Source organism: Rattus norvegicus (genome assembly GCF_036323735.1).
Source record: "Rattus norvegicus strain BN/NHsdMcwi chromosome Y unlocalized genomic scaffold, GRCr8 chrY_unlocalized_30, whole genome shotgun sequence".
In the NCBI taxonomy this organism is placed as follows: Eukaryota; Metazoa; Chordata; class Mammalia; order Rodentia; family Muridae; genus Rattus; species Rattus norvegicus.
In genome coordinates, this window is record NW_026947390.1 from 349,891 (window position 1) to 361,423 (window position 11,533).

Sequence of the window (11,533 nt, forward strand, 5' to 3'; positions counted from 1 at the left end):
CACACTATGGAGGAGAATTGGAAAGACTGGATACCTGTAGGATAAGGAATGAACATTTGAAACTCCTTTGGAAACACTGTGGGACAGAGAGCTGATCACCCAGAAGAGTGGGTAATACTGAGACCTCAGGGAAGGAGAGACTGCCACTTCTACCCACCTGTGCCCACATCCCTAGCCCAAGAGGAAACTGCATAGTGCCTCTGGACACATGGATATAGGAGCACTCAAGCTTCAGGTGCCCTGCAGTCCAAACTGCACCTGCATCTGAACTGGTCCAAACAGTATTCTACACCCAAATCTCGTGTGGGGTGGTTAAGTCTTAGACCATCAGAGGGTCAGAATCCCCTGAAAACTCTGCTCACATTCCTGACTCTAGAAAACACACGTAGCTCCATCTGGGCCTCCTGTGCATAGGGACCTAGGAGCAGTAGGGGCAGGACATTTCTGGTTGCAGCCCTCATGGAAAGCTGAAAGTCTGCCCAACGAGCAAGTTCAGGCCTGAGACGAGAGGTGAATCCAACTTTTCTGCTCGAAGTGAGCTGACTGGTGGACTCAGGACACACAAAGGCAGAACTCCTCTGGGACCAGGCCCTTCCATTTTCTAGCTGACTCCTGAACCTCCCTGATCCCGGCCCAGAGCTCCCTGATCCTAGACGCTGTGGGAGAGAGAGCTGATCACCCAGGAGTGTGGGCAATACAGAGTGTACAAGGCACAGAGACTGACACTGCTGCCCAGCATTGCCAACATCTCTGGCCCAAGACAAAACTGCATAGTGCCACTGGACACAGGAATATAGGAGGAGTAAAGCTGCCAGACCACCATGTTCCAGACTTTGCCTGGATCTGAACTGAACTGGTCAAACAGCTCCGTGTACCCATATCCTGAGAGGTGGGGAAATAGACCTTCAGAGAAGCAGACACTCCTGGGAAACCAGAGGAGACTACTCTCTGCCCAGATTCCTGACACAAGAGGAAAACATTTTGTGCCATCTGTGCCCCCTCCCCCCCCAACAGAGAGACCTTGGAGAGGTATGGGAATTTCCTTCTGGTTCCTGCCCACAGGGACAGCTGAAAGCCCATGAACAGGATAAACTACATGCATGAAATTCTCTGTTCCCATAACTGGGTAAAAGAAAACAGGAAAACAGGTCTACAGTGGTCCTGACACACAGGCCTACAGGACAGTCAAGCCACTGTCAGAAAGAGCAAGACAAGCTAACTCCAGAGACAACCTGATGGCTGGAGGCAAGCACAGGAACACAAGCAACAAAAATCAAGACTACTTGGGCTAATCAGAACCCAATTCTCCCATCACAACAAACATTGGATATCTAAACAAATCAGAAAAGCGAGCTCTAGATTTAAATTCACATTTCATCATGACGATGGAGGATGTTAAGAAGGTCATAAATGACTTCCTTATGAAAATACAGGACAACAGAAAATACAGAAGTAAACAAGTAGAATCCCATAAAGAGGGAACAAAAAGGTAGCTTAAAGAACTACTGAAAAAACAACAAAACAGGAAAAGGAAATGAACAAAACCATCCAGGAGTTAAAAATGGAAATAGAAACAATAAAGAAAGAACAAAGGAAGACAACCCTGGAGATGGAAAACCTAGGAAACAGACCAGGAGTCATAGATGTGAGCGTCACCAACAGGGTAAAAGAGATAGAAGATATAACCTAAGGAGCAGAAGATTCCATAGAAAATATTGACACAACTGTGAAAGATAATGGAAAACAGAAGAAGCTCCTAGCCCAAAACAGGAAATCAAGGATACAATAAGAAGATCAAACCAAGGATAACAGATATAGAAGAGAGTGAAGACTGCCAACATCAAGGGACAGTAATATCTTCAACAAAATTAAGGAAGAAAACTTTCCTAATCTGAAGAAAGAGATGCCCACAAACATACACAAAGCCTACAGAACTCCAAATAGATTGGATCAGAAAAGAAAATCCTCCCATCACATAATAGTCAAAACACAAAATGCACAAAACAAATAAAAATATTAACAACAGTAAGGGAAAAGGTTAAATAACATATAATGGCAAACTAATCAGAATTACACCAGAATTCTCACCAGAGACTATAAAAGCCAGAAGATCCTGGACAGATGTCATACAGACACTAAGAGAACACAAATGCCAGCCCCAGCTACTGTATCCAGCAAAACTCTCAATTAACACAGATAGAGAAACTAAGATATTCCATGACAAAAGAAAATTTACACAATATCTTTCTACATATCCAGTAATACAAAGGACCTTGAAGATAAACACACAGCTAGTGTTTCGCAAATTAAATTGCTATTACTTGTCGAATAACCTTAGTTTTAAGTGGTTATACATGGTAGAACGCATACTTTTCTATATAGACAAAACATATTTTTAGCAGACTGAATCTCACATTCTTTGGCGAATTCTGTTCGTTCCAAGCAGGAAAAGCTTGTAGTAAGTTGACTTTGAAGATAAACACACAGCTAGTGTTTTGCAAAGTGAATTGCTGTTCCTTGGCCAATAGCTTGATTTTAAGTGGTTCTAGAGGGTAAAAAGCAGACTTTTCATTATAGACAAAACATGGTTTTCCCAGTCTGAATCTCTCATTCTTTGGCGAATTCTGCTCATCCAAGCAGGAAAAGCTTGTAGGAAGTTGACTTTGAAGATAAACACACAGCTAGTGTTTTGTAAAGTGAATTGCTGTTACTTGGCCAATGTGCGTAGTTTTAAGTGGTTCCAGATGGTAAAAATCATACTTTTCTATATGGACAAAAAATGGGTTTCCGTTCCCAGTCTGAATCGAACATTATTTGACAAATTCGGTTCGTTCCAAGCGGGAAAGGCTTGTAGGAAGTTGACTTTGAAGATAAACACACAGTTAGTGTTTTGCAAAGTGAATTGCTGTTACTAGGTGAATAAGCTTAGTTTTAAGTGGTCGAGAGAGTAAAAAGAAGAATTTCAATATAGTCAAAACATGGGTTTCCCAGTCTGAATCTCTAATTCTTTGGCGAATTCTGTTCTCTCCAAGTGGGAAAAGCCTGTAGGAAGTTGACTTTCAAGGTAAACACACAGCTAGTGTTTTGCAAAGTGAAGTGCTGTTACTTGGCCAATAAGCTTAATTTTAAGTGGTTCTAGACAGATAAAGCATATTTTTGTATATAGGCAAAACTTGCATTTCCCATTCTGAATCAGACATTCTAAGGTGAATTCTGTTCTTTCCAAGCGGGAAAAGCTTATAGGAAGTTATTTCCAAGGGGGTAAAGCCTGTAGGAAGTTGACTTTGAAGATAAACACAGAGCTAATGAACTGCAAAATGAATTGCTCTTACTTGGCCAATAAGCTTAGTTTTAAGTGGTCCTAGAAAGTAAAAAGCAGACTTTTCTATGTAGACAAAACTTGCATATCCCAGTCTGAATCAGACATTCTTAGGTGAATTCTGTTCTTTCCAAGCGGGAAAAGCTTATAGGAAGTTGACTTTGAAGATAAACACACAGCTAGTGTTTTGCAAAGTGAATGGCTGATACATGGCCAATAAGCTTAGTTTTACGTGGTTCTAGACAGTAAAAAGCCTACTTTTTTTTATGGACAAAACATGGGTTTCCTTTCCCAGTCTGAATTGATCATTATTTTGCGAATCGTGTACGTTCCAAGTGGGAAAGGCTTGTAGGAAGTTGACTTTGAAGATAAACACACAGCTAGTGTTTTGCAAAGTGAATTGCTGTTACTTGGCCAATAAGCTTAGTTTACGTGGTTCTAGATGGTAAAAAGCAGACTTTTCTATATGGACAAAACATGCGTTTAACAGTCTGAATCTCTCATTCTTTGGTGAATTCTGTTCGTTCCAAGGGGGAAAGCTTGTAGGAACTTGACTTTGAAGATAAACACACAGCTAGTGATTTGCAATGTGAATTGCTGTTAATTGGCGAATAAGCTTAGTTTTAAGTGGTTCTAGAAGGTATAAAGCAGACTTTTCTGTATGGACAAAACATGCATTTTCCATTCTGAATGGAACATTCTTGGCGAATTCTGTTCGTTCCAAGCCGGAAAAGTTTGTAGGAAGTTGACTTTGAAGATAAACACACAGCTAATGATTTGCACAGTGAATTGTTTTTACTTGGCCAATAAGCTTAGTTTTAATTGGTTGTAGAGTCTAAAAAGCTTACTTTTCTGTTGTGGTTTGCCTTGGATTTCTCTCTGAATTTGTAAAATAAAGGCAAGAGCTCGAGATTTGGGCAGATGGAGGAGTCGGGAGCGAGAGGGGAAGAGGTTCAGAGAATAGGGTGAGAGACGACAGTTGGTGACAGTTGAGCCAGTAGAACCTGAGGAGGAGGGAGAGGATTGGACAGTTGAGAGTGTTGGGAGAGGAGGAATGAGGATAGGTGGGAGAGTGAGAGTTTAGCGACATGATGGGGAACTGAGAAAAAGTTAGAGGAGTCAGGGGAGGAAAAGGAAAGGAGCGAGGAGAGGGTCGTCATGGGAGAAGGAAAAGCTGGAGACCTGCAAATAAAAGGTGCAAGGGATGAGGGATTTGGGAGCTAGGAATAGGACAGTGTAGGGTGGATCTGCCCAATCTAGATGCTGGATTGAGTTGTGTTTTCTTTGTAGGGGCCGATTCGTGTTGGAGAGGAAACTGCAACAACTGGCGCCCAACGTATCCATTAGAACTCAACTAACCTGAGATACAAGTTTACTTCCCTCTCACCCCCAGAATAGGGCTCTGATAGAGATCTAGGCAGGAGTGCTGGTGGATTAGTAGTTGAAGTCTGGGTCTGAGGGGTCTAGGAAGAATCGAGAGGACTGCACGTGTTCTGAAGCGGAGGGAGAAAAAGGTACAAACGGCTTCAGATCAGATACTACTTTGATGTAAGAGAGATATATAACTTTTTGATACTTAAAGATGAGAAACACAATGAATATCTTTTGAGCCTTATGAAATGATATTTTGAATGGTCTGACGGTTGTGAATTTTGAGGAAAAAGACACTTTATCACTGACCGGTATTGCAATATTCATTCTTCTGATTTACTATATCTTCTCAAAAGACAGGGCACTAAATAGCAAATTTCTAGCATTAGGAAAGAAATTACAAGTAATGTAGAACAGAAATTTCTTAGATATATAGATGACTCTGAACAACAGAGAGATAAGCTTAAGTTTTGGCAACAGGAGCTAGAAGAGACACTAGAAAAAAGAATTCGACAACTCAAAGATCAAATTGAACAGCAGGAAAATAGAGATAGAATCTGGAAACAAAGTCTAGAGGATAACTTACTAAAACTAGCAAATCAAAATAAGGCAGAGGCTGCAATATCAGAATTACAACATAAAGAGAAGCTAAAATTATGGAAGCAGGGCTTAGAAGAGAAGATACAGGTAATTATGGAACGACATGAAAAACAGAAAGAGAAAATTAAATCTTGGCAAAGTAGCCTAGAAGGAACACTAGAATTGAAGACACAGGAAATTATAGATCAGAATAAGAGACAGAAAGATGAAAATATGGGCTGGAGAGATGGCTCAGCGGTTAAGAGCACCCGACTGCTCTTCCAGAGGTCATGAGTTCAATTCCCAGCAACCACACGGTGGCTCACAACCATCTGTAAAGAGATCCGATGCCCTCTTCTGGTGTATCTGAAGACAGCTACAGTGTACTCATATATAATAAATAATAAATAAAAAAAAAGAAAGATGAAAATAAAAGTGGTAGACAGGAACTAGAAAGGATGTTAGAACAGAACATACAACAGCTCACAAGTCATACTGAACAGCAGAGAGAAAGCAATGAGGTTTGGAAGCAAGACTTGGAGAATAACTTTTTAAAATTAATCAATCAAAAGATAATGGATAACAAATTATGAGAAGTACAATATAAAGAAAAATTCAAAGTGTGGAAGCAAAGCCTTGAACAGAGAATTCAGGAACTCAAGGAATAGGGGGGAAGACAGAAGGAGAAACGTGAAGCATGGGTACAGACTTTAAGAGAGGAATTTAAAATTACAACTAAAGAAAAAACCAAGGTAGAGACAGAAGATAAAATTAGGGAAAATCAACCTAATGTTATTAGGAAACAAACTTTAGTCTATCCAGTTAGTGTACAACAAAAGCCTCCAAACGATGATCATCCACAGGGTTATGGAGAATTTGAATGGCAACCCATGGATGTGTTAGAATTAAGGAAATTTAAGGAAAGCGTAACTAATTTTGGAATGCATTCATCATTTTTAAAACAAATCTTGATTTCTTGGGCTATTAAAAATAGAGTAATCCCCCAAGACTGGCAAGATATGGTAAGAGCAATTCTAGAGCCTGCTGAAAATATACAATGGATTTCGTGGTGGAGAGAAGAAGTGAGGGAGATAGCACGACAAAATAGAGCTAGGGGCAGAGAGATTTCCACAGACCAACTGCTTGGTGAAGGCCGCTTTGCTGAAGTAGAGGTGCAGGCTGTATATGATGAAGAAACTCTGGAATGGTGTCGATTGGCAGCCTTAAAGGCCAGGGACAAAGTCGCAGATCAGGGAAAAGCCTTGAAACATTCACTCAAGTCATACAAGGTCCTAAAGAAACCTTCCCTGACTTTTTACAAAGTCTTACCTCAGCTGTGGAAAGGAGTGTATCAGATTCAGCAGCAAGAAAGGCGATAATTGAGTCTATAGCCTTTGAAAATGCAAATACCGAATGCAGGGAAGTAATCAGACCACTGAAGGCGAGGTCAGCACCAATAGATGAGTGGATTAGATATACAGCTATTGTTGGATCTTGTTCTCCTGATACGACTGTGATAGGAGAAGCTGCCACTGGGCAGCTAGAGATGACCCAAGATTTCAAATGTTTTAATTGTGGTGAGCAGGGTCATCTCTGATATTACTGCAAGAAAAACCAAAATAATACCAAAAGGGGGACTATGCCTCCTGGAATGTGTCAAAAATGTGGCAGAGGTGAACATTCGACTCAGGAATGTAGAGCAATAACAGACAGATGGGGCCGCATCCTGCCATAAAACTCCCAGGGGGGCCTCTTGCAGGCCCCAATGCCAGGCAGGAAGAGTTCTCTTCCTCAGAACAATTAAATGGCATGACTTCAAAAATAGATGTTCTGGGACCAGAGGAGGCTGAGGGAAGTCCTATGGACAATCCCAAAAGCCTCAAAGGGAGCGAAAAACGAATATTTTGGCAAACATCTATAGAGGACCAAAGGTCAAAATGAACAATACTGGGAAACAATATTGAAATTGAAGGAATGGTTGACACTGGAGCAGATGTTACCATCATCTCTCCAAAATCTTGGCCCACTAGTTGGCCACTTCAAGGAGTGGATATGCAGCTTCAAGGTGTTGGCACTTTATCCCAAATAAAACAAAGCACCAGGTGGCTTAAATGTATAGGACCAGAAGGTCAGGTAGGAAAATTAAGGCCATACGTGGCTGATATAGCCTTTAAATTATGGGGAAGAGACCTACTACAGCAGTGGAAAACTCAAATTAATATCCCCTCAGTTTCAGGGTCTGGCCCTGAAATTCATCAGGCTCCTAATAAAAACTTTGTATCAGTCAGGGAATGTTATCAAGGATAGTTAGAGACGGTCCAAGCTGTCCATAAGCAAGATACAGCAGAGGCTGACAATTTAGTGCTCCCACAAGGAGCCACTGCTGTTAGGACAACAACAGCCTTGCCACTAAGGTGGCTGACTGACCAACCCATCTGGATTGATCAATGGTCTATGAGAAAAGAAAAACTACAGGCATTAGAACAGCTAGTCCAGGAGCAGATGGAGGCTCAGCATATAGAGGAGTCCACCAGCCCTTGGAATTCTCCACTATTTGTCATTAAAAAAAGGTCTGGCAAATGGAGGGTGTTGACAGATCTCAGAGCAATTAATAAGATTATTCAGCTGATGGGTTCCCTGCAGCCTGGGATCCCGCTGCCTTCTTTGTTGCCTAAGGAGTGGCCTATTATAGTGATTGACTTAAAATATTGTTTTTTCACTATTCCTCTACATGAAGGCGATAAGGAAAGGTTTGCCTTTTCAGTGCCTTCCCTCAATAGAGGTCGGCCCATAAAAAGATATCAATGGAAAGTCCTGCCACAGGGAATGTTGAATAGCCCTACCTTGTGTCAATATTTTGTACAGCAGTCATTGGAGATGATTCGCAAACAATTTCCCCAATCTATTATTTATCATTACATGGATGACATTTTATTGTCTGATTCAGATATAAATATCCTGGAAAGAATGTGTGATGAAGTGAAAAAAACCTTACCTTGCCGGGGATTACGAATCGCCCCTGAGAAAATACAAAGAGGGGATTCTATTAATTATCTAGGGTATAAAATAAGTCTACAAAGAATTAGGCCACAAAAGGTACAAATCAAAATATATCAATTAAGGACACTTAATGTTTTTCAGAAACTACTGGGAGATATTAACTGGTTGAGGCCTGTGATTGGCTTGACCACTCAAGAGTTAAGCAATTTATTTCAAACGTTACAAGGTGATAAAGATTTAAATAGCCCAAGGAAACTATCAGCTGAGGCTGAGAAAGAGGTAGCTTTGGTAGAAAGGAAATTGCAGGACACACATCTAGATCGTAATGATCCAAAGATGGCCTGCATCTTAGTCATCTTACATTCAACTCATTCTCCTACAGGAATTCTCATGCAGAGGGAAGATTATATCTTAGAATGGATATTTTTAGCACATAAACAGAGAAAGAAACTGACAACCTACATTGAGAATGTCTCTGAATTGATACTTAAAGGAAAATTGAGACTTCGACAATTAGTTGGAATCGATCGGGCTGAAATTGTGGTACCTTTTACTAATGCAGAAATTGCCTCTTTGTGGGTACAAAATGAACGTTGGCAAAGAGCATGCATTAACTTCTTGGGAGAGATTAACCACAGATACCCTAAAAGCAAGCGACTTCAGTTCATAAAAGGAACTAACTGGATCCTCCCTCGTATAATAAAGGCAATTCCAATATCTGGAGCCCCTACATTTTACACTGATGCCAGTAAGTCAGGAAAGGCAGGATATAAATCAGAAAATGCAAGCAAGATGACTGAGAGTCCCTATAAGTCAGTTCAACATTCTGAATTGTATACAATACTCATGGTGTTGTTAGATATTCAAGAGCCTCTTAATATAGTAACTGACTCTCAATATACAGACAAGGTTGTTTTACACAGGCTGAAATTATTCAGGATTATTCTGAATTGACATCACTATTTATTCAGCTACAACAAAAGATCAGAAATAGGAGTTACCCACTATATATAACACACATAAGATCCCATACAGATCTGCCCGGCCCTCTGGCGCAAGGTAATAAGGAAATAGACCAGCTACTGATAGGAAGTGTACTAGAGGCTTCAGAATTCCATAAAAACCACCACGTTAACAGCAAAGGCTTTAAGAAAGAATTCTCTATCATTTGGCAACAAGCCAAGGAAATTGTGAGGCAATGACCTACTTGCTTGTTATATAATCAAACTCCATAGCCTACAGGAACTAAGCCTAAGGGCTTAATGAAATTTGGCAAATGGATGTTCTCCATTTTACAGAGTTTGGTAAGTTGAAATACATACACCATACTAAAGATACATATTCAGGATTTCAATGGGCAACTGCCTTAGCGTCAGAAGAGACCGATTCTGTAATTATACATTTGTTAGAAATTATGGCTACAATGGAAATACCCATACAAATTAAAATGGACAATGTTCCAGCATATATCTCTAACAGGATTAAGTGCTTCTTTGAATATTATAATACAAAACATGTTACAGGTATACCACACAATCCTACAGGAAAAGCGATTGTGGAGATATCTAATGGAAGTCTAAAGGAGATCCTTAAAAGGCAAAAAAAGGGGCAACAAAAACTCCCAGAGATAGGCGACATAGTGCTTTATTAATATTAAATTTTTTAAATGCTGATGAAGAAAACAACACAGCTGCTGAAAGACATTGGATTGTGGAAAAGACTACTGAACTAAACCAGCCCGCTTATATTAAGGATATTCTGACATCAGAATGGAAAATGGGAAATGTGTTATGCTGGGGAAGGGTTTATGCCTATGTTTCTACAGGAGAAGAAAAGCTGTGGGTTACTTCCAAGGTGATAAAGATAATACATGACAAGGGGAGACCTCCTGAAGTCCTTGGAAACACAGAAGAAAAGGGAGACTAAGACAATCAACAAATAGGTGATATATATATATATATATATATATATATATATATATATATGTTCTCCGTTTATGAACTGGCTGAGACTAAAATATCTATAAACAACCAGTAACATTTTGAGTACGAATTTCTCATAACTTGTTATTACATGCATCCTGTAAAATGGCATGTATTACAAAATTATGTTATGGATTGATTATATGATCCAACTAACCTGAAGAAAGGCAGTCACCTTTCTTTGTTGATCTTTATTAACTAAGATGTGCACCCTGCTTACTCCATGTGAATACACTTACAGAACTATATGATGCTTGTAAAGTTTTGTGTGCTGCAGGATGAAAGAAGAGAAAGACAGCCCTGAAATGATCCACACTCTGGGATGCTGAGATTCCGGGACCTTCCAGTCCAACTTTGTGTTTGATTCTCCCTCAATTACACTGAAGCAGCTTCATTTAAAGGCTTGCTTTCAGAACTTTTCCAGAATGGCCAGCTTACTTATCCAGCCTTTCAGACTGTCATAAGCAAGATGTCAGCTAAGCGTTGAACTTTCTCAGCACAGAATGACTGGCAGGGAAATCCCAGCTAGATCTACTTCGATAAAGCCAACTATTCCTAATTCCCCTTGGGCCCCAGAAGGGAATTCTTTACCCCAATTCAGCTGGAAGCAGACGAGGAAGATCATAATCCCAGTTCCTTATGTTGGGGTGGATGGTTCTGGTTATTCTAAGAACAGTGGATATGTTTTCTTTTAAGGGATACTATACAAATGTAGCTTTGGGCAGGGGGAATTAGAGAATTTAAACTCAGGGATTGCTACCTTTCCTTTCCTCTTTTCTATCCTTCTTAGATTAAAAAAAAGGGGGGGGTGATATAGTAACACATAGAAGCTAGAGAAATTGACAAACAGGGATATATTAGCAAACTTACTCTTAAACAACATTTTACAGCTATATTTTACATTGATATAAATGTTTGTAATTGATACAAAGTTGAAGCTACAATCTTTTCATTGGTATAGAATCCATTTTACCCAAATGCGAGGCTTTCATTGGTATATTTTCTTATTGATTTATAATTGAGATTAATATTGCTACTTTAACATAAGCATTGTGCCTCCACTATGCATCTAAGAATACAAGTCTTAGACCCAGTCCTATAACTGCTATTATACATTATTTTTAGTTGATTAACCAGTACCAGCTAAAGACCAGATTGCAAAGTCATGGTTCTGAGTCAGTTTAGATGGGTTTTGGAAATACTTCGATTTGAGAGGGAAAACGGTAGTCTATGCTTAACAGTTCAGAAACGCCTATGTAGATAGGAACTATTCAAGGGTGTC